The sequence below is a fragment of the Ailuropoda melanoleuca genome, chromosome 2 (genome assembly GCF_002007445.2).
Source record: "Ailuropoda melanoleuca isolate Jingjing chromosome 2, ASM200744v2, whole genome shotgun sequence".
Lineage (NCBI taxonomy): Eukaryota > Metazoa > Chordata > Mammalia > Carnivora > Ursidae > Ailuropoda > Ailuropoda melanoleuca.
The window spans coordinates 175,654,301-175,681,950 of NC_048219.1; the positions used below are offsets into that span (position 1 = coordinate 175,654,301).

Below are 27,650 nucleotides of genomic sequence, written 5' to 3' on the forward strand. Positions count from 1 at the left end.
AGCAAATATCTTGTTAATTTCCTGTAGAACATTTTTTATAATATCACATTATTCAGCCTTTATCATTTTTAAATAGACATAAACAACTTCAGAGTCTCATATAATTAAAAGTTTTACACTTTGTGTGTGATTCTTTAAAGCCCTCATCAGTTTGTCAATTAACAAACAAACTAAAAAGCTCATTTATTCTAGTTATGCCTGGAAGCTGATGTTCCTAATAAAAAGGCTTCTTACATAAATAAAAGTAAATGCCTTAAAGAATTGACTTTCCCCAACTTCCAGAATTATAAACCAGTTATTGATCTTCCTGAGTACATTCAATACTTTCTAAGTGCAAAACAAAGAGAGAATTTGTTAATCCCTTCTGCACTATAATATCTCTGTGTTTAACCACACTGATCTATGTACTATTTCAGCAGGTGGATAGCAATGGTAGATGTGCAAACCAAACTGACTCACAACTGCTGCGGATACCTGCTATATATTTGTCAAGACTCATTCACCACATCCTGCGGAAGATAAATCCAGGGCATGGTCAACAAAATGCACTCATATGCCACATTTAGGCCTGAACAACTAGAAGAGATAGGTAAAAGAGGGAAGGTAGCCTTCACTGCTTAAAAGTCCAACATGTTTTATTCAAATGAAATCCATAAATGAAATAAATTCATCATTCTCACTTTAGTATAAGAGAAGAGGAGGAGGATGCACTAGATAAAGCCATACCTTAGGATAACTCTTAAAAATCAACAACCACCAGCACAACAAAAACAGTAAGATGCAATGATTTAAGAAATTATTAATTGTTCATTATTTCAATGGATATTTGCTGAGTTTCTAACTTTAGTGCTTAGCACGAAGGATCCATATGTGAAAAAGTCATGATCTCACCCTTGAGGACTTTACTAGAATGCCAATGGGAGAACTGAATCACAAATCCCAAATTTGCTGGAAAGTACCTTAGAATAATACAGCATGTCAGGAGACACTGCTGGCTGCCTACTCTACAATCATCACCTTTCAACCTTCTCTTCCCTTTTCTCCCAAATATTTGCCCTCCTTTCTCCCACCAAGACTTCAAGACAGAAAAGCCTCAGACCCAGTTCCAAGGAGTGAATCCTAATTGATAGAAGGTAATCTTCCTCTGGCCAGTGATTGGTTTCAACATAGGCACATGGTACAAGTTTATCCAATGAGATAGAGGAATTCTGCCAGTGCCTTTTGGAAAATGCTTCCTCAATAATAACGAGAATTACATAGGAAGACAAAGACACACTCCCCACCCCTGTTCAACTGGATGTTGTTACATTGTGACAGGATATCTTGTGCTTTTTCTTCCATTTTACGGCCATGAAGGCTTCCAGCCTATGTACCAGTAAACCTGAGAACTGTAGGGAAAGCAAAACACACACACACACACACACACACACACACACACACACACACACATACACATCAGCTCCCAATGATGTCTTCTAGTCACTAACTTCTTGTTATGGTAGATGTAAATTGTCCATGTTGTTTAAACCATATGGATCAGAGTTTTCTGATTATTGCTGTCAAATGCATCCTAACAAATACACATACTCTTAATGTATACATGAAGTAATAGAGACCCTATGAATTAAAGAGATCTGCCAAATGTCAGACAACTAGTTCTATCTAGTATTTTTAGTAGGCAATCTACATTTATTTTTATTTTTATTTTTTTAAAGATTTTATTTATTTATTTGAGAGACAGAAAGAGCATGAGCACAAGTTGGGGAAGGGGCAGAGGGACAAGCAGACTCTCCACTGAGCATGGAGCTAGATGCAAGACATGATCCCAGGACCCTGAGATCAGGATCTGAGCTGAAGCCAGATGCTTAATCAACTTGAGCCACCCAGGTACCCCAGTAACCAATCTCCTTTTAAATCAATGGCCATCACATTGAGATGGTTACTCTCCACCTATGCTAACCTGACCATGCCAAGTTAAGGAAATGCCCCTCTGTTCCTGATCCATTGTCTTGATTCAGAAAGCATCATTCCCATTAATAAATGAACAAGATTGAAAGTTTGATGGAGAACAGAATATTACATAGTTACAAAGTGCCACCTCAAAAAACACTTAGCAATTACAAAGAGGAAAAAAAAGTAACTTTACAATGGACAAGATTGTCAGGCACCACCTTAATCAAGAAATCAAAGTGAACATCATCAGTAACGGGACAAATCGAAATTGTGCACCGAATGATAGAATGCTGTGAGAAGAACACATTATTACTCCTGTGACATTCCTATGAAAAATGCATAATCTGAATCTAATATCATGAGGAGATTGTTTTAAATACAGGTGTTATCATTATTCAGGGATGGTGAAGCCAACCAGCAGGAGATGATTGCCATTAAAAGACAGATTGTTGGGGCGCCTGGGTGGTTCAGTCAGTTAAGCATCTGCCTTGGGCTCAGGTCATGATCCCAGGGTCCCGGGATCAAGCCCCGTCCTGGCTCCCTGCTCAGTGGGGAGCCTGCTTCTCCCTCTCCTCCCTGCTCCTGCTCTCTGGCTATCTCTCTCTCACTCTCTCTCTCAAATTAATAAATAAAATCTTTAAACAAACGAAACAAAAAATGAAGTTTCTGGACTAAAAAGGCAGTAACCTTCTCTTCTGCTTCTCCCCAAATTCCTGTGCCACATGGTCCCACGATGGACACCTAAGAGTCCTTCAATAAACAGAAAATCTCTCTGAATCTTCTTTCTTTCCAGAGAAGGAGGGGTAGCAACTAAGTAAATTAAATTAATAAAATTAACAGCAATTAAATGAATAAATTTTTTTAAAAAGTTTGTTACTCACAGTTCCTAAGAGGAGGGGGCATGCCATATCACGCAAGACTATACAGGGAAGCACCAGGGTTGGGCAGGAGGCAAAAGGAGCAAGGAGAAAGTATGGGCAGGTACCTTTACTATAGTCTTTTCCAGGAAGGGAAGGCAAGGCAAGATAAGCAGGTTTAGGACTGGCTAGTTGGAAAAATTTCAGTAAGCTCTAAGGTGTTGAGGCTATCTCCAGGTGTCTTGTACCTGGCTGGCCCTGGAATGATTAGAGAAGAGGAATATTGCTTCCTAGAGTGTGAGAGCCAGATAAGAGGTGGACGGTGGTAGTAAGGGCTCTGAATAGGTTGGTTTGCATATGGAAGACATGCTCTCAGAGAAAGTTGCTGGCTATCTCTAAGAACTGGCTTACCCTGGGAGGGGCAGTCTTTCCCCAGTCAAGTATCAAAAATACACACAAAAAAGCAAGATAGTTAATACAGAGATTTCAGACAAACTCAAATTGAGGGGCATTCAAAAAAAATAATAATAATAATAAATTACAATCTTCAAAAGTGTCAAAATCCTGAAAGTCAAAAGACTTAGAAACTATCCCAGATTGACGAAAACTAGAGACCTGACAACTATATGCGATGTGTGAAGTGAATCGCTTTGCTATAAAGAACATTCCTGGAACAATTGGTGACATCTGAATGGGGTGTGAGAACTACAGCAGCAATGGATCAGTCTCTGATTTTGATGGATTGTTGTGGTTATGTAGTAGAATGCCCTTGTTTCTGGGAGATCAAATTGTTCAACACGGGTAGATTTGGAATTGTACTTTCAACTTTTCTGCACATTTTAGTTCTTTTAAATAAATATATATAAAAATATGGGGCACCTAGGTGGCTCCATCAATTGAACATCTGACTCTTGGTTTCAGCTCAGGTCATGGTCTTGGGGTCCTGGGATCAAGCCCCAAGTCAGGGGGGTAGGCAGGGTATGAGGATGGGGGAGTGGCTCCATGCTCAGCAGGTAATCTGCTTGGGATTCTCTCCCTTTCTGTCTCCCTCCCCTCTGCCCCTCTCCATGTGCACATGGTCTCTCTCTCTGTCTCACTAAAATAAATAAATACAATCTTTTTAAAAAATTATATATAAAAATACAACACAAAATAGTAAAGAAATATTAAATCAGTGTATTTTAAATTCAGCAAACATTCTTAGAACTCTTATGTTCAATCTTGAATTTTTTCTTCCAAACTACAACTGTTTCAGACACATTATCACATTCGTTTCACAGCATGACTGTACGTACTTCAATTTCCAGGGTGGAATGACAGGAAAACAAGTGAAGGGAGTATAGTTGGGGCAAATCTCAGCCAAGCAAAAATGCTAACCAAGATTCAGGCTACTCTGGCTAAATACCTCAGAAGTTAGTAGTCCGTGCTAGGATAAACCACTTCAACGCCACCCAAAGTAGTAGCAGGCACAAAGTAAGGGACAAAGAATAAGCAGCAGCGTAAACTTCAAGGGGGTGGAGGAAGACAGATAAGACTCCACCACTTCCCTGCCTCCGTGAGATTCTTCCCTTTTCATAAGGACAGAGCCAAGCTCCCGTTGACTATTCCAGCCCCCTATTTTAGGGGTTGTTAACTGCCTGTGACTACAGTCTATTACTCTCCCACCAATTTTCCCACTATGTCTCCTCAGTTGGAATATAAAAGAACTGGAAAACAGATTTGTGCCAGCTGGCTGATGTTTCCTGATTCCCAGGCACAACTGAAGACCTGATTTCTCCCTAGGCTTTTATCTTTAATACACACCTCTTCAGCTTGCTTTACCCTTGGGTCTTTTTTTGATAAAAAATGTAATTGATCGGGGCAAAGGAATTTTCTTAGCATCAATTACTACCACATATTAATTGTGGCATGATAACACATGCTCCCTTACATGCATCTAACATAGCACAACCCTGTAACGTAGCACAACCCCACCCAATCCTGGAGACCACAACATTCATTTATTCAGCAATAATCTCCTGAGTATCTACTATAATAAAGGCACTATACTAAGCATTTAGGATATATCAGTGAGTGAAACAGAAACAAACCACTGCTCATTTGGGGTTTATATTTAGCAGAAAAAAAAATAAAGGAAGAACACAATTAAAAAGTAAATTATGGCATCTACTAGAAGGTAATAAATGTTATGGGGAAAATGTAGATCAGGATAAGGGAGATTAGTATTATGGGGTTTGGAATATGTCAATAGCAGTCTTAAAAACCAAACTGATAACAGAAGGGAGTTTTACTTTGTCAGGAAAAAAATTATAATAATACATCATAGTCAATTTTAATAATAGAAAAGTTTGTTTTGTCCTCAAGCCTTTATCACCAGGTCCATCAAGGGGAAAATGGAACTGAGGCAAGCAGAACTGGCAAAGATAGCAGAGGGCTAAGGAGGCTGAGGGGACGATAGAGGAGGCAGAGATGAGGGAGGAAGACCTTGGAGGAAGAATTCCTCTATGCCATCCACGATGAACTCAGAATCATCTGATGGGTAGTAAATCGAGGGAGAAAGCACAGACATATTTTTGCAACATTGCCTAGACTCCACCAGTCTTCTTGATTGCGTATTAATAAGGATTTTCTGGAAAACAATCATGTCTTCTTTTCCTACCTTACTTATCAAGGCCACTAATGACCTCCAGTTACCACAACCAATGGTCAATTCTCAATCTTCACCTTATTGGACTTCTCTGTAGCATTTGTGTGACCATTCCTTCCCATTTAGTAATTTCTACTCACTTGGGTTCTGAGTCATCATGCATTGTTGTCTCCCAGACAGACTCTTGGACCCATTTCCTAGTCTCCTTTGTTGATTCTTCTATATCTTCTCAACCTTGAAGTACTTTAGTAACCCAGTCCTCTATATCTATAGTCACCCCTGAAGAAACTGTATCCAGACTCATGGTTTTAAATATCACCTCAATGCCAGATTCAAATCTCCACCTCTGGACTTGGTCTACTACTCAACATTTCCACTTGGAATTCTAACAGACATCTCAAATTTAACGTGTACAAAACCAGATTCTTGATTTTTCTCATACACACCTGTTCTCCTCTAGGCTTTTCCATCATAGTAAATTACAATTCCATTCACCTAATTGCTAAAAACTATAGCATCATCCCTGATACTCTTTAAGCATATTAAGAATATCCCCTTTTCAGGGACTTGGCATGTATGGATCTCTCTGCTTAGAACTTCCTTCTCTCCCTCCATGTACATAGCTCATTTCTTTTCCTCAGTTCTCTGCTCAAATGTTGCCTTCTCAAAGAGCTCTCTTCTAGTGACCCTCCTAAAAATAAGATCCTCTCTCATTATATAAACCCTTACTTTATTTTTCTTCATTTTCTTCAAATTTTCATTACTTGACAAACTATATGTTGTTTAATTACTTCTTTATCATCTGTATCTCCTATTAGCAAAGAAGCCTCACTAGAGCAGGGACTTTTGTATATCCCTATGACCAAGATATGCCTGTCATATCGACAACCAGTGCAAAATTTTAGAATGAATGAACAAGAGAAATGATTTCATATAGAAAGTATACAGAGCTGGGCTGGGTTTTTAACTGAGATCAAAATGGTTCCTTCTATCTGAAAAGCAAAACCACATGGAACTTGATGATAACTACAACAAATGCTATACATAAATCTCAATAAATTCCCACAATCCTTAGGAAAGATTCTGACTGTAAATCTTTGCATCCAAGATGGTAGCATTTAGCCACATGTGGCTATTTAAATTTAAATTAATTAACATTAAATAAAATTAGAAATTCAGTTTCTCAGCTGCACTCAACATTTCAAGTGCTCAATAACCACAGGCAACTAGGGCTTACAGTATGGACATTTTCAACATGGCAGAACCTTCTATTGAATAGCACTGCTATAGATTAACACTTGCTTTCATCGCACCTCAAGCTTACAGTTCCTTAGATCTTTTCCTCACTCACCATTTGTAAAATGTAAGAAAGTCTCTGAATTAGGTATTTTAGTGTTTTGTTTCTGGAGCTGTCATAAACTTTCAAGGGATCCACTTCCATAACGGTGTGTGTATGCATACACAGAAACACACAACACACACAATTTTTTCCTAAGAGGAAAAAAAAATTTTTTCACTTCAGCCTTTATCTCTGTAAATTCTATAAAATTTTAGTTCACTGAACTTACAAATAGTTATTGAATGCATCCTATGTCAAGAACCCCATGTCTGTCCCTCAAGAGATTAAGAGTACATAAGTAACAATTAAAGGTGCTAGATGGCTTAGGGAAGGGAACATATGGAGATGCTAAATCCTGTTATACTATATCTAGTGACCTAAACTAAGATGGTGGCTTAGGAAAAGAATTGAAGAATCTTCACAGATATTAAAGAAAAATAAAGTCAACAAGACAGGGGTGCTTTGGTGGCTCAGTCAGTTAAACATCTGCCTTAGGCTCAGGTCATGATCTCAGGGTCCTGGGATCAAGCCCCACAGCAGGCTCTCTGCTCAGCAGGGAGCCTGCTTCTCCCTCTTTTCTCTCTCTCTCAAATAAATAAATAAAATCTTTTAAAAAAATGTCAACAAGACATAAGGACTGATTGGACATGGATAACATGGAGGAAAAACAGCTAAACTCTTGGGTTGTGTGGGTTCCTACCATGTACCCTGTGCTGGCATGAGAAGCAGCCAAAGCTTAGGGCATTAAAGTATTACTGATACAAAGAGGCAAATCACGTGTGAAAGAAATTTTTTAGGGGATTTAATAATATTGTCTTTGAAACAATAACAGTAAGATATTCATCTGTAAATATCCAGCTGGCAGCTGGACTGGAGGGCAAAAGACTTGGAAAGCAACTCTAAAAATGTGTGAGAGTGAATGAAAATGCCAAAACATAAACAGCATTTTTCCTCTTCGCGGGCACCAGCACCTTCAGATATTTTCAGCCTGTAATTATGCTCTCCTCACCATCCCCCAGTCAATGTTTTGCCAATTTTCACTAGACCTCTACTCCAAGCTTTCACTGTAAATCAAACTTTCTATTCATAGCATTATGGTATTGTGTACCCCAATGAGTTCTCGTAATTTGTCTACTTCTTTGTACAGTCTCCTAATTACCCTGGTGAACAGAAAAGTACTTTTATACTGTGGAAATGTACATGCAAAGTTTGTATATTTTGGAATGTAGCCCAGTTAAACTGTACTAACATAACCCATTAATGTACACTTGTTTACACGCATCTCAGGCAGTTAAGAGTGTCTTTCAGGTTTAACAAGTACTACAAAAGCCACTGAGAGTTTGTAGTATAAACTCTGTCGACTGAGGGTTGCTTTTGATGTTGAACCTGAGAAACAGCATTTTAAAAAAGAAGTAAAGGGTAAAGTGCTCTATTTTGGCTGAAGACAAATGATGTCTACATATTTCTTTGAGGTTTCGTAGGGCAATTTAAATTACATTTCTGTGTTTAATGTGTATTTCCATGCACATTTTAACATTTAACATAATACCCTTTTAAGAACCTAGCTCAACAGGACCCTCAGTAAACCAGAATTTCACCCGCCATGGTCTACTTCAAAAGAAGGAAAACAACAATATGAATACAAACAAAAATAAATAAAACCTCAGATAATTTAGATGTTATTTAGGAAGACTGCACAATTAAGGTCATTCGTTCATTGTTGAATGAGTTAGTTTTATAATCAAAGGACGGAATGCCAAGGAACTACACAAAAGGGAGGCTTAGTCTTGTCTAAGGCATCAGGAAGTTCCCCAGAAAGTAACTTTTCAACTGAGTCCTGAAAGATGAGTAGGAGCCATCCAAAAGAAGAGGAAGAAGGAAGAGGGTCCAGGAACAGGCAACAGAACAACAGACCTTATTCCCACAACGTCCCATCCTTAAGAAAAATGTAATAAAGCCATATCTATAGCCTTTCAGAACTTTATGTGAGCCCCTTGAAAAGTAAAATTACAAGTATGAAAATGCATGGTTCTACTAAATAAAATAACATAAAATAAAAATCTTCAAGTGATTTTAATGTGTGAGATGTATAAGGATACAATTACCACTTCAAAAATTGGGGAAAATCATAAAAGAACAAACAAAAACACCTATCTTGGGCCTTTTGAAATGGCAACAATCGACTGGAGAACTTCATTTTCTACACTTGGTCACATTTCTCAAGACTAAAACCATCCCCAACGGACAAGAAAAAAGGATGATAAAACTACCATCTTCCTCTACAGAAGATGTTTACAATGACTCCTAAGATTTACAAGTCCCAGCTTGAAAAATTTTATTCTAAAACTCTGGAAAGAATTGATAAATACATCCAAATACTAACAAAAGTACACAGCAACAAGAAACTACAATTTTGGTATGATTTCAGGTGCTTTTACATGTATCAGGTTACTATACTATTGGAATCTTCCTGCTGATTCTGGACCATCAAAATAATTAAAAAGCATTTTTAAATCTAACCTACATTAGCAAATATGATTCTGATCTTTTTTGTCCAAGGAAGTAGACTATCATTATTAGAAAAAGAAAATTCACTTAAAATTTTGCCATATTATTATAACACTTAAAACCATTATAACAATAAAAATAGCAAAAACATAAAATTAAGTGAAATGTAATTTTAAAATGTTAACAAGTTCCTTCTAGCTTACAATTTAATGATAAAAAATGAACATAAACAACCTTACATAGCCAAATCATTTTAATAAAACACTGGCTATGGATTCAGAGAGAACTGGCTTTGAATCCCTGTCCCACCTAGCTACATGATTTTGCGAAAGTTGCCTGACCTTCTTGAACTTTAGTTTTTTAATTTATAACACAAAGGAAATAATCTCTAATCTGCAGTTTTTCTTTGAGAATAGACAATAAGCTATGTAAAGTACCTACACGATATTGAGCAATGAACATCAATGCCTTTTCCTCTCCTTTTTCCTGAAGTGTTATGTTGAATTCCATTAATAACATTAAAATTCACTACTAAAATGAGGAAATTAACATGTTAGTAAGGACTACATTATAAACATACTTAATTCCCTCCCTCATTGAATTAATCTCAATTCTTGATTTAAAAATTTTATTCTTTCATAAAATATTATCTTACATTGATGTCCAAATTAACATCTACTTACTAGGAAACAGCTGATAAATTGAAAAAGCACTAAAGTTTTAGTGAATATTTGCATATTGTTCCATTTTTGTTTTTTTATTCAGCATATGAAGAATAAGTTTTCTAAGGACAAATTTCAGGATGAAAGCAACAGAGTCATTATATTTTCCTCATATATTTTCATGGAGCTATAATTATAAAGTATACTTCCATTTACTTATATAGAACGTCCTTTATATATTTACATAGGCTTGACTAGGTTCTGAAACTTCAAAATGACAATTCACAAGTAACTGCTACTGCCTTCTCTTGGTCTTAGAGTTGCTTGGGGCTCCAGCTTCACCGATATCCACCAAAAGTTTATTAGCTAAAAATGTGTAGAGGATACACTCTGTATACTACGAAAGGATATCAAGACAGTCTACTCAAGAAGACTTGGTAAAGATTTGCGACTTTGTCAGAGGTCACAAACTTCTGATTTGTTTTTCATAGTAATTTATATGTTCACTTAGATCCAACTTAGATCTCTCACGTCTATAGGGTGATTTTAATATAAAAATGAGCCCCCCAAATTACTGATATTTATAAACTTTATGATAATTTTATAGAAAATAAGAAATTAGAGTTTAAAATGATGTGAGAAGCATCATAATTTTTATGAATGTGTTCCTTTTTATCACAAATTTAAAATAAATATTTGGATAAGAACTGGAGATCATGAAAAATTATCTATAGTCTAAAAGATATTAATCAACTCTAAATGATGACCATTTATTATATCCCTTCTATGATATTATGGAAGATGTTCAGAATATATTTTATTTAGTTCGTACAATAAAGTTACAAGATGGGAATGATTAGCCTTATTTTATATATCAACTGAAACTCAAGGATTAAGAAATTTTCTCAAGATCTCACAGCTAGGAACTGAAGAAATCAGATCTGAATTCAGGTTTTTCTAGTTCTCCAAGCTCTTTCTATCTCCAAGATTAAGAGCAGACATAATTTTTCAGTGTTTTGGTAAATAAGATCTTATACAATGGTCACAAAATCAAAATCACTAAAGAAATAAGTATATTTGTTGCATATTAGAAAATTCTATGCTGTAGAGAAATTATAAATAGACTCTGAGTCCAGGAACTGGTTCTAATCTAAAAACTTTTAGGTAATAAAATTATACTTATTACTACTTTTGTGAATTCAACCAGGCAATTAACTTGAGAAGAAATCTTATTACAATCTAGTTCAGTCTATCCAAATGCTAAAATTCTATGACAGACATGTGATTTCCCAGATATTTTTGCCCAGATTTTAACTTTTATAATCTTTAAAAATTATACAAACCATATATGCTACTGGTAAATATAAATAATAAAGGTCTAAAATTAAAACTAAGGGGCGCCTGGGTGGCACAGCAATTAAGCATCTGCCTTCGGCTCAGGGCGTGATCCTGGCGTTATAGGATCGAGCCCCACATCAGGCTCCTCCGCTATGAGCCTGCTTCTTCCTCTCCCACTCCCCTTGCTTGTGTTCTCTCTCTCGCTGGCTGTCTCTATCTCTGTTGAATAAATAAATAAAATCTTAAAAAAAAATAAATTAAATTAAATTAAATTAAAACTAAAATTTCTTCTCTCCAAATCTCTAGTCCCAGTTATTAGGAAAACAGTAAAGTTTCCTTTGTATGTATCCAGAAAAATCCATTTTCTAAGATAGGTTCAGAAAGTTTTTATTAAATTATAACATATACAGAGAACGGTGCACAATTAGTAGATAGAGAGCTGATGAATAATGATAATGTAAACACACCCAGGTAATCATCCCCCAGATTCAGAAATAGAATATTACAGGTATTCCAGAAGCCCCCTTTACATCATCCCCCAAACACAACTCTCTCCTTCCTCCACAGAGATAATGCTTATCCTGAATTCCAACACCATAAATCAGTTTGCCTGGATAAATGAAATCAAACAAATGCGTTCTGTGTCAGGCTATTTACTCTCAACATTATGTTTGTAAAATTTATCCCTGGTATTGCTTGTAGCAGTGGTTTATTTACTTAATTACAATGAAACTTCTAATACATGGAAATACAGAAGATGTATATAAAATATACTATATCCTAATATATAAACATATCACAATTTATGTATCCATCCTACTGCTGATGGACATTTGGGATGTTTCCAGGTTTGGGTTATTAAGTATAATGCTGCTATAAACATTTGGCTCAAGTCTTTTGATGCACAAATGTTTGAATTACTGTTGGGTATTTACATAGAGGTGTAACTGCTGGGTCATACCATTTGCTATGCTCCTAAATTTAGGAGACAAAGCCAGTTTTTCAAAGTTTTGTATGTGGTTTCCCACCAACTGCGCATGTGAGAGTTCCAGTTTTTCTACATTGTCTCCAATGGTATTAACGTAATTTTTTTTTAAATTAGCCCATTTTGGTGGCTGTTTAGAGGTATCTCATTGTGATTTTAATGTTTCTTTCCCTAATGATTACTTTTTTTATGTTTATTGGCCCTTTGGATATTCTCTTGGCCAATACCTAATCACATACTTTGCCCATTTAAAAAATTTCATCTGTTGTCTATTTGTAAATGTAATCAAAATTTTTAAATGAGTATTTTTTATGTAAGGTTGTAATTAACCAATTACAAAATTTCTACGGAAATACAAAGAGCAAAGATATCCAAGGTAATCCTAAAGATGTAGAGAGAAGTTGACACTTGGGACACCTGGGTGGCTCAGTCGATTAAGTGTCCACCTCTTGATTTCTGCTCAGGTCATAATCTCAGGGTCCTGAGATCGAGCCTTGCATGAGGCTCCCCGCTCAGCAGGGAATCTGCTCGTCTCCCTCCCCTGCTCTCCCTTCCTCCACTCACACACTCTCTAAAATAAATAAACCTTAAATAAAAAAAAAAAAAAAAAGCTGACACTACATACCGAGACTTATTATAAAGCCAAAGCATTTAAGACAATGTAGCATTGGCATAAGGATAGATAAACAGACTAATAGAAAAGTCTAGTGAGTCCAGAAACAGCCACATTTATATTCACCCTTGATTTATAATAAAGGTGGCACTTCAGAACAGTGGAGAAAGGAATGTCTTTTCAGTAAATAATGCTGGGCCAACTGGCTATCTAAACGAATACATGCTGTTCTGAATTTTCCCTTGTTTCTACCGAACGACATATTTTAGCGATCTTTCCATAGCAACACTTACAAATTTAATGTATTTTTAATAGCTGCATAATAGTCCATTATATGAATATATCTCAACAAATTCATCCATTCACCCCTGGATTGACATTTAACTTGTTTCCATTTTTCTTCTGTGGATGTTTTTGTAAGTATATCTGTAGTAAAACATTCTAGAAATAGAATGCTGGATCAGAGTCTACGAATATAAAGTGACTGACATTTCCCTCCAAAAAGGCCACTGCTATGTACGCTCTTACCAAGAGTTTACGGAAGTCCCCAGATTGTGACATAAGTGACAGATGTTCCACATTTTCCCACTTCTACTGTTCATGACTCACAAAGAATTTTGTGAACAAATTTAATCACACTGGCCACCGATAAGTTAGAGCGAACGTCTGCAAAGATTAAAGTAAGGGCTGACAGAGCAAACGGGGTGAGCCACTCTATGATCTGTGTACAGAACTGGTCTTAGGGCATGCGTTATGAAAGCACAGAAACACCCTACCCAAAAAGAGGGCCCCAGGGCCAGTAGCCAGTCTTGGGTTGAACTGAGAATGCTAACTCTAGAGGCAATATGCTGACTAGAAGAAAAGTGTCCTCAATTTCTATGCTGATTAAATTACACCTAATTGCAAGAGATTGAGTAAATTGTCATGTCATCAAGGAATTCTGTAGTACTGAATGTTGTGTGGTATTTAAATAAGTGGGTCATCTGCTGGGATGCAGAAATCTCATTAAAGCTTTTCATTGGAATGGTATTTTTGTAACCGGCTTGGACTTTTATTACACCCACGCAATTCAGCTAGTGCTGTCTCCCTTGAAAAAAAAATTACTCCTTTCTCTCAAATTACACAAATTCTCCTCCCATCTTTCAAAGTTCATCTCAAGCCCCATTTTCTCCCTGAAACTCCATGCCGTATTGACAGAATTTTTCTTACAAGCCAGAATTGCACTTTATCGTGTGGAGCTTTGCAGCATTCTTTCACAGTTTCATGTCTAATTGCATCACACATAACCATCGAGCTTCCCAAACTTTACTATGAGAGAAATGTGAGCTGGGGACCTACCTTGCACTTTTACTATAGGTCTGTATTAATATCACCATTTTTCAGATGAGAAAATAGAATTCCACAGATACTATATGGCTTGCCTGGGGACACACCTACTTAAGTGCCACTCCTGGATTCAAACTCAAGCTAAAATTAGTTCAAAGTCACTTACCACAGTATTTTCCCAAAGACTGCTCTGTATGCTTCTTGTGTTGTTGATTTTGTACCTAGTTCCTGAAGGCATTTGAATCTGTGCTATCAGCACCATCACCACCACTAAAATGGAAGCCTCATGGGCTTCAGGACCTGGAAATGAGAATTCCAAACCTGATCATATGACTCTGAACACCAGTCTCTTCTCTTTTTGAGAAATACATACAAAATCTATCCAACTTCCAAAAGAGGCACGCAGTCTACAAGTATTACATTTAATTCTATGCATTTTTTTCAGAAGTAGTATGACACAGTGCTCAAACTAAACGGTAGAGTAAAAAGATTCTGGGTTTGAATCCAGGATCTGCCATTCTTAAATCATTCTAATTTCACCGAAGTATTTAATTTCTCTAAGCCACATATCATACTGGTACAATGGCTTGAATAATCACCATCTCACTGGATCATTAGAAGGATTTAATGATATTATATACAAATCCTTTAGCATACTGCTGGCCCATAGTAAGTGCTTCATAAAACTATCATTTGTGCCCATACTCACCGGATTAACAGAAAATAGGTATCTATGCAACAGGTACACTAATAATTATACATTAGCACAGAAAGAGATTAAATCAAAGCAAAGGAGTTTAGAAAAGAGAAAAAAATTAATTTCCGTTAGTCTTGGTGTCTGATACTTAGGAAGTCCAATGTTAGAGTACTAATTAGACTATAGTTATAATTCATGGTTGTACAGTCAAAAATATTTTTGAAAATTTATAAAGAAAAATCACCTTTTCCTGTATTGACTGAAAAATAAGTTTATCATATAAAGTTATCTCAGGCATTTGTTTTTGTTTTATCACAGAATTCTTTTAAATTATGAGTAATAACAAACATTAGGATTCAGGTCACACACATATACATTTTAAGAATCCTGGATGTTAGCTAAAACAATGAAAACAAAAATTATCTTATTTTCTCACCCTTGCCTGCATGTAAGCAATGAAAATAGAGCACAAAGGTCTAGGGGCTCCTGGGTGGCACAGTCGCTTGAGCAGCCAGCTCTTGATTTCATCCCAGGTCGTGATCTCAGGGTCATGAGATCGAGTCCTGCATCAGGCTCTGTGCTCAGTGTGGAGTTTGCTTGAGTTTCTCTTACCCTTTCCCTCTGCTCCTCCCACTCTTCCTTTCTCTCTCACTAAAGTAAATAAATCTTTAAAAAAAAAAAAAAGCTAGACAGATCTAGAACCACTAGAACTGACTTAGGTAAAAATGGTGAATATAGACTTTATTTCTCTTGATGAGAATGTCTAAAAAAATCTTCAAGAAAATACATTACTTTTAAATATGCAAGCTTTTTGCATGAGACATTATGTTGTGGATGCATTTATAACGAGGAAATACACCAATATTTTTAAAGTTCTCTTAAACAAATTGGAAGTATTTTTTTATTTTATTTTATTTTTTTATAATAATATTTTTTATTTTATTATGTTAGTCACCACACGGTATATCCCTAGTTTTTGATGTAAAACTGGGTGTTGTACGCAAGTAATGAATCATGGAACTTTACATCAAATTGGAAGTATTTAAAAGCTGTAGATGAAATTGAGTCAAACTTCACTCAAAAGCTTGTATACTTGTTTGCAAGAACCTCATTTGAATGCTGGCCTATCAAGTCAAGCACAGCTATTTTAGAAAGAAAAAAAAATGGACAGCAGGAGTTAAATTTGATGTTCATTAACATGAACGAAATTTCTTGCCCCATTTAACTAATATCTTAGTTGGTACAGTGCAACAAACAAATTTTAGCTGTTAAAATCTATTATACCTGCTTTAAATTGCATCTCCCTGTAGCCAGAGGCTCAATAGTTGGTTAAATTCAATTTGAGTTGCCAGGGGCTGTTAATGGGTAGGTTTTTCTATTTGCTCTCTTAATTGTTCTCTATCTAAATTATCACTGATGATGAAATCTTATGTGACTACATTCCCACATAATCAGAAAGTCTAAATAATTTTTCCTCTTCAGGATAATGATATGGAACTAAAGGCCCATAAAAATCTACAGGGACAGTTTTGTTGTTGTTGTTGTTGTTTTTATAATGTGCCACATTTAATTTCAAAATAAGTAATTCTGCTAGGACTTCAACATTACAACAATTTGGAAATAATAAACAAACTGAAAGTTATAATTGCTAAGCCCATAGTAGGGTCTTAATAAAGGTATAAATGAGTGTTGATTGACTATCATGGTATATTTCCAGCATCTGGATGCCCTTCTAAACTTTTTGTGCATTTTATAATTAATGTGTTATGTGTGTGATATGACATTGATATTTCATTCTTTAATCAGTTACTGAGTTTATGATATAACAGTCACAGTAAAACGCAAACAATGAACTAGAAAGGAAAATCTGTACCTATCTTTTCCAGCAGAGGTCTCTAGAGAGCAACTAAAGTTATGGAAATAAGGGCTATATGTTCAGTAATTTACATAGAAAATTTAACTCTTCAGCTTTATATGAGCCCTTTCTTTTCACCCACGCCCCTTTCTCTTTTGATGTCTGTGCTCCTTTATCAGATAAAAGGCTGTCTAAAAACTGATCAGAAGTAGACACAAGAGAACAGGTTAATCCCAAGTGCACCGGTGTAATGTGTCACAAAACAGACAATGTAATTATCTCAGCAGCCTGTTTAACCAGCTAATACGGCAGCTTTGCATACCAGGGGTGAGCTCATCTGTTCACTATATTACCAGCCAGGACGTTTTTCACCAAGATCCCTACAGTTTAACAAAAGCTTGTAAAAGCCTGAGGATTGAGTATTTCCTTGAATGTGGCATAACAGCTTTTTGCAATCTTTTATTTATCGGGAAGCAACAAACAAAGAGAAGAAAATGCAGATTAGTATTGCGCAATACCAAAAAAAAAAAATGAAGTCAATGATATAAATCTCTGTACGTGCTCATTTAAAATGAAATACCCTCTCTTTACTGGGAATCTCTGGGGAAATGCTGAACGATATAACAGAAACATGATTTTGATGGCAAAGATTTATAAGCCCAGTTTTGCTTTTCTTAGAAGTAAATTTATTTGCCCCAAATACATTCTGCATTTTGCTAATACTGGTAATGTTTGGGGGGAGTCAATGTGGGCTTTATAGTCACAATGACCTGGACTTGAATCCTGGTTCTTCGATTTTTTTTTTTATCTCCTGTCTTGGGCAAGTTAACCCCACAGTTTCCCAGTCATTAAAATGTGAATAATACCTACATACTGCATGGTTATTGAGGGACTTAAATCATATGTCAGGGAAATGTGGGGCACAAAAAGAGAGCTAAGTAAATGGAAGTTATTTTATTATATCATATACACACACATATATATGTATACAAATATACATACATAACAGACACACACACACACACACACACGTATATAACCCATTATACTTATATAACTCTCAAAAAAGTTAATTAACCAAAGCCTCAGGATCATTCATGTATTATTCCAAGTCTTTTCCTTAAAATGACTATCCATTAACCATAGCGATAACCACGTAAGATGCAGGTCCCGTAGCAAACACTGGGCTTTGTGTGCTCAGTAATATTTGTTGAATAAAACAAGCATAACAGACTGAGGGGAGAAAAAACACTGCAGCATATATAAAATTAGTCAACAGTATTGACAATACCTGAAGAAGTGATGTGTTTCGGCGTTCAATATCTGCAGCAAAGTAAACTTCTACAACAAAGGACAGTAAGTTCTGTGTCTAACAGCTTAGCTCTAGGTTATACCTTTGATGTCACATGTCTCATCATTTGACATAGTGAAATGACAACAGTGCCAGAAAAGTCAAAGTCAGAGAATAATGAAAATAGTCTTGAAGGTGAGGCAAAGATAAAGGAAGGTTCTGATTTATGGTAAAGTCTGTGGAAGTGCCTATTACTGCACTAAAGTGATGAGGAAATACAGATGGATTATGCTTCAGGAGCAAAATGCCCAAGGAGATGGGGTGGGAAAACTCCAGTGCCAGGGACAGCCTTCAGAGTGAACCAACCATCACCTCCGAAAGTCTCATGGCAGAGAAGTTTCTGTTCTTCAACAGCAAGTTCAAAGTCCAGTGAAAGAAGTACTGGGAAGTCCCGACCTTTGACTTCCACTTGATTCCCCATACGGCCTGTTTGCCACACATCAGCTGAAATAAAAATTGGGTTATCCAGCTCCCCTACTCCAAACCCTCCTGCAAATCCTATGATCTACATATTCCAGTTTGTTTCAAACCATTTTTATTCCAAATTGCTCCACTGAGACGATATTGGCCTTACTAGCATTATTATTTTCTTTTGACAGCCTGGGATATTGTTACCTACCACTGACTGTCTGTCTTTCCCCCTCAGACTTTTGCAAGGTGTGCTTCCTCATTCCACTTCCCCAGGACCCTGCTCAAACATCACCTCCTTACAAAGCCCCTAGCTGGCCCCCCATTCTGAAATAGCACCTCCAGTCATTCTCTGTCTTTTATGTGCTTTCTCCTTCTTCATATCACTTACCTGGACCTCGGTTTACATTATTTCTTTGCTTATGTGTTTACTGTCTCTCATCCCATATTAGCTCAGTGATGCTAGGAATTTATTTCATTCACTGGTCTATCCCCACTGCCTAGAAAGGTCCATAGCACATAGCAGTCACTTAGTACATATATTTGTTGAATAATTAGTGGGAAAGGAGGCCAGTAGCTGAATGTGTGTGTTTCTACCATTTTTTGTTCATTCTACTTCATATTGTAGAGTGACTGTGAATTTCCACACTCTAGGGGCACCATTAGTCTGTCAGCTCCTTAAATACGGTAGCGCTTACATCTTAATTGAATTTTGGCTATAATGTCTGGCACAACGTGGCACCTGAGAAAATACTAGCCTAGCAAACATAAATTTCAAAAATGAACAAAAAGATGAAATATTAAAGCTATTGAAGTGTTTTTAAAATTGAGAATCATAGTGTATTTCCAAAAATAATTAAACATGTCAAGATAATATTGCTGTGATATTAAAACTGGTCCAGTAACAAATATTTCTCTGTCTCAGCCATTAATAAAAAGTACCAGACACTGATTTTATCTTGTGGAACTCTCAATATACCACTGGCAGGGTCCCATTATTATCATTCCTAACTTACAGGTGGAGAAATTGAGGTGAAAAATTGTTAAGCATCTTGCCCAGAATCACACAGCTAATAAATGCTAGGATTTGAATTCTAGTCATATTAACAGATGTCTTTGAGAGCCGTTCAATATCTACTCTTCACACTGATCTTCTGATATTTCAAATATTATTTTTTCCAATTCATTTTATAATGAATACCCATTTTCTATTTCTCTCTTCTAGCAATCAAGTTAATATCACTAACTTAAGAACTTAAACATTGCAAAGCTTCAGTAAGGTTTGGATACCAAACTCTTAAAACATACTTAATAATTATATGTCCCCTCCCAAAAATGAGGGCTAACAAAGGTTAATGTTGTCCTTGGGGTGATAAAATTTAAATTTCATTAGAGTCTCCTAAGCCTCTTTTAGAGGGAAAAAATGTTGCCATCTTTTCATAAAGCTTGCATTTCAAGGCACTTCTATGATTTATGAATTTCTCTCCCACAGAGAACGAGTGATATATAGCTAGAGTCTAATTCATTCCAACTCATCACATGTATTTTGTAACTCCATATCACCTTTTGAAATCAATAGGCATTTAATACTGAGGAGATGTATTTAGATTTGAAAGAAGATAAAAATTAGACTGTGAGCTATTCCTTATATGGAATCCTGTTAACATTTTCATATGGTGTCAGGTCAAACACCTTAACTTGTTTTTTTAGACTCATTGCCCAATATTCTTCAGCTCCTCTATAATTTACTCTTACACTATGCTTGCAGGCAATATTAATCTGCATGGGTTAAAAAGGGTCATTAGTTTATTACTAAGTATTTGTATGGCCTTCAGCAAAGATAAAGTGTTATATAACTAGTAACTGTGCACCAAATTAATAGTCCTTTCCTCAGAACCTTTATGTTTAAAGTTTTCTTATTTTTCTTTTGTTATTAGATAATTTATATAGTTCTGTTCATAAAACTCATCATTTTGAAGTACCTTTCCTTTATTCACATATTTATTCACTTACTCAATAAATATGCAGAGAGAGCCTATTTATTATAACAGGCTCTGTGCTTGCACTGGGAATACTGTGGGGGAAAACAGACACAAAGACTAAAAAACAATGTGCAGAGACATCTTTGAATGCCATTATAATTATAAAATTAAATTAATAACTAACAACTTGTTGGCAGATAATACCTACAGGGCCATGTCCTGTGGTTGAGGAAATAATACAATACTGTAAGGTTTACATCAACACTCTCCATTAACTATAGTACCATTTAAAATACAAATACCATGTAAATATATTATCTATTCCAATATTTGAGCATGAAAATTGTAAATACACAGGTTGCTTCAGATTTTATTAAGTTACTGAAGTATACTTTGAATTTATTTTTGTGGAGTCTTTGAAAAAAGAAACTGTTCTTATCTTTTGGTACTGGTTTAAGTGTGTTTGGGATGAAAGACAGAGGAATGGGTTCATTTTTGAATCAAAAGTCCCAGCATTCCATGCAGAAGAAGCCATATGCGATGAGGAGGGGGTCTGTGTCCTCAGGACAGCATTTAATCCCATTTGGTTAGGACATAATGGTAGTGAAGAACAGTGGGAGATAATGTTGAAAATGCACTATGGTAGGGGTGTTGAGAGTTGTACTTGGCAGACCAAGGAGACGACAGTTCTTGTGCAGATCAGGACTGGGCTCTGAAGAGATCAAACTGACAACAAGGTAGAGAATGAATTGGGGGAAGGGACAGAGGAGAAAGAGATGCTAAATGGGAGGCATGTCAAACCCAGTGAAGGCCTGAACTAGAAGAGAGGACATAAGAATGCAGAAGTAAGGAAAGGTGCTGCAAAAAAGAATCAACAGCACTGGGGAACAAATTGGATTTAGACTGAAAGGAATCTGCTCACAAAATAAGGCAAGATTTTTAGAATTTGTCTCATTAAAGTTTCTGACAATGACAAATCAATATAAGGGTTTAAAGGTTTCCTCATCTAAGATAATTGTGCCCCTTGAAAATGTTCGTATTTATTAATAATGAAATATTAGATAATAATCATATGCTAAGTACTATATTTATAAATACTTATTGGTTATTTTAATAATAAACATTTATCAAGCATTTACCAGATAGCATGTTAAAATGTACCAGATGGCACATTAAAGATGTTACATATTACATTCATTTTCTAGTTAAAACCACAACAAACCTCCAGGGAGGTTCAGTTATTATCCCCTTCTTTACAAGTGAGAAGATTGGACATTAGAGAACTGAAGCAACATTAAGTCAGAATTTGAACTCAGCTCTGCCAGACTCTGCACATGAGCATGCAGCCAAATTTACATGTGAAAGAAAAATCATTACTTCATCCTGAAGACCCATGAAGCTACACCATTTGTCCTACTTACTTTTCAAAACGAAATACTGAAGTCTTCTACCCGAGTATGACAAATATCTACCTACCGAGAATCCACTAGATGCCAACCTCTGTGTTAGATGCTTAGACACTGGATTCTTAGGTACCAAATTCTTACATGGTGAGGATAAAGAAAAAAAAAGATATAAGCATTCAGAGAATGTTTGCATTCCTATTGCTCAACTACTTTGACACTCTGAGCTGACTGGGGAAGGAGCAGGAAGAAGCACTGGAGAGAGTTAAGAGGCAAACTTATTCCACCTTTGAAGCAACACAGGACTGCTTACTGAAAAAGAAGAAAACAGGGCTGGTATGAAGAAGTAAGTAGAATTAAGATTGGACTTGGTACATGCTAATGATTTGCAGGAAAAGAGGAGAGATTAAGTGATTTATGGTATTTGGGGGAAAAGGAGATGTTCAAAGGAAATGTTTGAGAAAATTTTATCCAATGGTGTGCTGTGCAATCCCTTCATTAATGTTCTCAAGAAACAGTTAGGCAAGACATATACTACATTTCAAGACTTTGGAGGACTGGATTTTTGTTAACTATGGATGCATCGCCATGCTAACCAAAACATACTTAGAGAAGCAGCCTCAACTTTTTATAAACATGCTGAAGTATATATCATGACTGTTCTGAGATATGATCCCATATAATCTAATAATCTTTAAAGTACTAAAGATTAAAAATAAATAAATTCCTTTTTCTTGGCCAATTAGACTAGATTCAAGGGTATCCCTATAACAATATTGTCATTCATTTGATTTCCGAAATCCTTTTATCTTTTTTTAAAGAGGTAGACGCATAACTAGCAGGAAGGTGGTCAAATTTAACCTATATGGGATACACAATAGCAACTGCAATCATCTATCATAATGCAGTTTAAATGATTAAAATAACCTACTCATGGAGGAAAGGAGTGGAGAATCCAGAATGAGAGTGGGAAATCAGGGATTGAGAAAGGCAATCTTAGAAAAAGCTCCCACTGACAAGTAATGACCACCCAACTCTGTCTCCAAATTCTGTAATCCTACACTCAACCTGCCCCCAAATTCTAATACTGTGTCCATATTTAAAGAGCATATAAGAAATATTACATCCATAGCTCACTAGGGAAAATCCAAAATTACTTCTTATCCTCCTCTACTTTCCTATCGCAAGAACTAGTTTTGGAGTTTTGTTTTGCTTTGCTTTGAATCCCATTTTCTTTGAAACCAGCTTTATCTTGTCTACTCGTGTTCTCCCATAATTACCATCACCAGTGGATTCATATTCTTAAATTAGAACCTAAACTCTGATAAAGGTTTAAAAGAAGGCATGTGAGGAAAAACAAACAACTCTGACAAAGATTATTAAACATTATATCCTGCTTGACTTTTTCCTATGGATCGATCTCCAAGCATCAGACCCATTTTTAGATTTGGATTCCTGTTTAATTCCTTGAATAACTTACCCTCTTCTTCTTCTCAATTGTGAATACTGTCTTTACCTTTGTCCTGACACTTGCCCATTTTTGTTCATCCATCTCTTGGCCAGTTATGCCTCACTTCTTTTTTTTTTTTTTAAAGATTTTATTTATTTATTCGACAGAGATAAGAGACAGCCAGCGAGAGAGGGAACACAAGCAGGGGGAGTGGGAGAGGAAGAAGCAGGCTCATAGCGGAGGAGCCTGATGTGGGGCTCGATCCCATAACTCCGGGATCATGCCCTGAGCCGAAGGCAGATGCTCAACCGCTGTGCCACCCAGGCGCCCCTATGCCTCACTTCTTTGAGACTACAGAACAACGCTGGCCTCACTCTCTTTCTAATACTCCATTCTCCAAACCAACCCCATCTTCAGTTCTTCTGTTATCTCACTGCTAAGTCACCAGGGAACTGAGGAAGCCCAGGCCAGAACAAAAACACTAGCCCAGCAAGACGTGAGGCAAGTGTGGCATCCAGGAGCTCACGTCTTGAGAAGTTCATATTGACAGGAGCCATGGGATTCATGAATTCATTCAGGAAGAATCTTGGTTGGCATCCAAGATTTTAGATCCAACCAAAAGAGACTCATAAGATATAGAGTTTGAGTCAGCCAGCTGAAGTGGACTAGGGACATAAACGCAAGTTAGTCATGGTGAAACAAGCTAAAGATGGTCAAAGACCAGATTAAAATAGCGATGGGCAGGATGGGGTATTGGATAGAATCTGGATCAGGAAACATGAAAATCATTTTGTTCTGGTATAAACAAGCAGTCCAAACAGGAATAAACAGGAGATGGGAATGATCCTAGGGCTTTTGCATACCACTTAAATACACAAGGCCTAATTTTGAGGTTGTAGGTAAGGCTACATGAAATCCCCTGAAAAATATGTCTATGGAAGCACAGCATGTTATAATTAAGACAATTTCGACAGCCTTGAAATCCTCAAAAGGCCCCAGGATCTGGTGCCAAAATATACCAGGTTGACAGCCAACAATCACTGCCCCTTCCTTCCTTCCTTCCTTCCTTCCTTCCTTCCTTCCTTCCTTCCTTTCTTCCTTTCCTTCCTTCCCTCCTTCCTTCCTTTCTAGTAAAGAGAATTCTAGCACACTTAGTCCTGCATGTTACACTGCCACACTACCACAGGAATGTAATGAGTTTCCATTGATTTGAGCCAGCACTCAATATAAAACAACAGATGCTGAACTGACACATGAGCAGAGGACAGTAATTTTTAATTGAGCAAAAGAAAAGGGGCAAGGTTAGCTTCTTCTCCTTCAACAGTTTACGGCTAGCTATCTCCTTATTTTGTTTCTATTAACTTTTCTCCACTAAACAATGTTTAAAAACAAATAAAGAATATCACTAAGATCTGAAATTATAAATACATCCAAAGAAGACATAAAAATGACATGAAAAGTTGCATGAAAAGGTGTTCAGTATCACTACTCATCAGGGAAATGTGAATCATAGCCACAGTGAAATATCACTTCACACGTTAAGATGGCTCCTATCAGAAAGAAAGGAGATAACAAGGGTTGGTGAGGGTGTGGAGAAAAGGGAACCCTTGTATACTGTTAATGGGAATATAAATTGGTATAGCCATTATGGAAAACAGTATGGAGGGTCTTCAAAATATTTAAAATTGAACTAACATATGATCCAGCAATCCCACTTCTGGGTATCTATCCAAAGGAAATGAAATCAGTATCTCAAAAAGATATCTTCCACTCCTACGTTTACTTGTAGCATTATTTACAATAGGCTAGATACAGAAACAATCTAAGTGTCTGTTAATGGATGAATGGATAAAGAAAAATGTGGTATGTATACAATGGAATATTATTCAGTCATACAAAGGAAGGAAATCCTGCCATTTGTGACAACATGTATGACCCTGGAGTACATTATGCTAAGTGAAATAAGCCAAAGACCTTCTGTATTATTCCATGTATATGCGGAATCTTAAAAAGTTCACCTCATAAAACCAAGGAGTAGAAGGGTGGTTGCCAGGGGTTGGGGGAAGTGGGGAATGGGGGGATGTTGGTCAAAGAGTACAAACTTTCAGTTATAAAATGAATAAAATCTGGGAATCTGATGTATAGCATTGTAACTATAGTCAATAATACATTATGTTATACTTGAAATTTGCTGAGAGAGTAGATCACAAATGTTCTTACCACACACACACAAAGGTAACTATGTGAGGTGATGGATGTGTTAGTTAACTTGATTATGGTAATCATTTCATAATGTGTGTATATATATATGTAAATATATATATATATATATATATATATATATATAATAATCACATTGTGCCATTGTGCACCCTAAATAATTTCAAATGCCTATTAATAAGTTGTTTTCTCTATCAATATTAAGTAACAAATGTTTTTAAAGAGTGGATTCAGGATTGTTAGCCTTAGAAACACTAGAGTGTATGGGATGAGCTGAGGAAGAATCACCCACAAAGGCACAGAAACAGAATGGTCAGAGAAGCTCAGAAATAGCCATAGAGAGTTCTGTTATGGAAGCCAAAGGATTATAGATATTTCACTAGAAGAGTATATTAAGTATGGTAGAAGGAACATGCTCAACAAAGAAACTGAATATGAAAAGGCCTGAAAGTGATCACTGGCATTGACAATTAGGATGATGTTAATTTCATCATAAAGTAGTTTTCACAAAGTTGTAAAGGCAGATAGGGTACATTGTGTAGATGTATGAATAGAGAGGGTCTGAACTTCAGATGGAAATGGGAGTGACCAATAGTCAGGAAAATGACAGGGGGAGCCAAAAAGAAGAATTCTAGTGAAGCAGGGTCAGGAAAGACATTTTTTTAAGCCTTAGAGAGAGTATATTCATTGCCTAAATGGAAGGAGCCAACAGAAGAAAACAGATTGAAGACTTGGTTGAGAGACAGGAGTGCTAGGTCCATTTTCAATCTTACCGATCCTACCAGAGTTTAGGTATCTCCTAGACTCTGTGACTAATTCCTTGTCCAAAGAGAATGTCACAAGCTTTAGGCTAGTATTTGAGTCTCAAGTCACCCTTGCCGATTTCTGCTCTTTCTGGCTTTGTTACAGGTCCTAGTTGCTAGGCTCAGGCTTTATCTCCTGTGATCAAGTCCTTAACCTGAGCCATAATTCACACAAATTCTCCTATTACAAGTTTCCACCTGGATTAATTTCCAATAATTCTTGATCCTTTCTCTAAAATTGAGATTTTTGCCACATGCTCCACTTTCTTCTCAGGTATGGTATATACATTGTGGACTGCTTATCCCACAGCTATGCCCCACCTCCTTTTTCCTGGTTAACATAATCTCAATTTTGCTCAAGTCTCAAGTGCCAATATGTGTTGAGGGTGGTAAGCCCCTTCCCATCCCAGGAATGAGAATTTTACCCAGTCGAAGTTAGTTATGTAAGTTCTATTCCCCCAGACAGGGATTTCTTTTCAAAAAGGGTATGTCAAAATTCTCATCTGCTGATGGTCTAGGAAAAGAAAAGCCCCGGAAAAAAGATTTCAACTTTTTTTTTTTTACTTGATATGACTGCATCTACGCAGAATACCTAGCATGTGGACACAACCAGTGAACTATAAAACAACACAGGACTGTTAAACGAGAAGAGGGAGAGAAGCCGGGTATATCATTAAGCCTCTGAATTTGTTACAGAATTGCCTACCTTCAGTCTTGTTATATGAGGTTATCTGTTTTCCTACATACATTTTATTGGATTTTTCTCTTTCTTAAACAAAAAGTACATAAATGACATATTGTATATGTAAAGCCTATAAAAAAGTGGTTTCACTGAGGTCATACTACATATCAGTTATTTTATATGCATTATTTAATTTTTACAACAACCCTTGGAGGTTCATATTTGATCTCTATTTAATGGTGGGTCTGACTCAAAAGCCTCCTTTTTCCCCATGAATTCGGAAGTCCTGACACGAAGTTCTAGTATGCATCTTTAGTGTTGTTTCTCGACTTCCCTGATACCAGTGTGGTAGACTTCAAACTTTTCTCTTATGAATATCAAAGTTCTGCAGTAGAGCAAGGGGCTAAGAGTATAGTTAGAGAAATAAAACAGACTGTTGAAATCTTAGCACACTTATTAGCTGTGCAAACTAAGACGCATTACTCAGGGTCTAGATTCTGTATAATTATTTGTATAAGACAATAATACTCCTTACTCCCCAAAAGTTGTGGTAAGTATCAAATTAGAGAAG

At 36.4% G+C, this 27,650-nt stretch overlaps 1 long non-coding RNA gene across 1 annotated transcript in view; it reads left to right on the plus strand.

The window, feature by feature from the left end:
* The first annotated feature begins 22,159 nt into the window (after positions 1–22,159).
* Positions 22,160–27,650, plus strand: part of LOC117796494 — a 29,231-nt gene continuing 23,740 nt past the window's right edge. The window contains exon 1 of the long non-coding RNA XR_004621049.1: positions 22,160–22,270. This is a non-coding gene — a long non-coding RNA (uncharacterized LOC117796494). The remainder of the gene's footprint in view (positions 22,271–27,650) is intronic.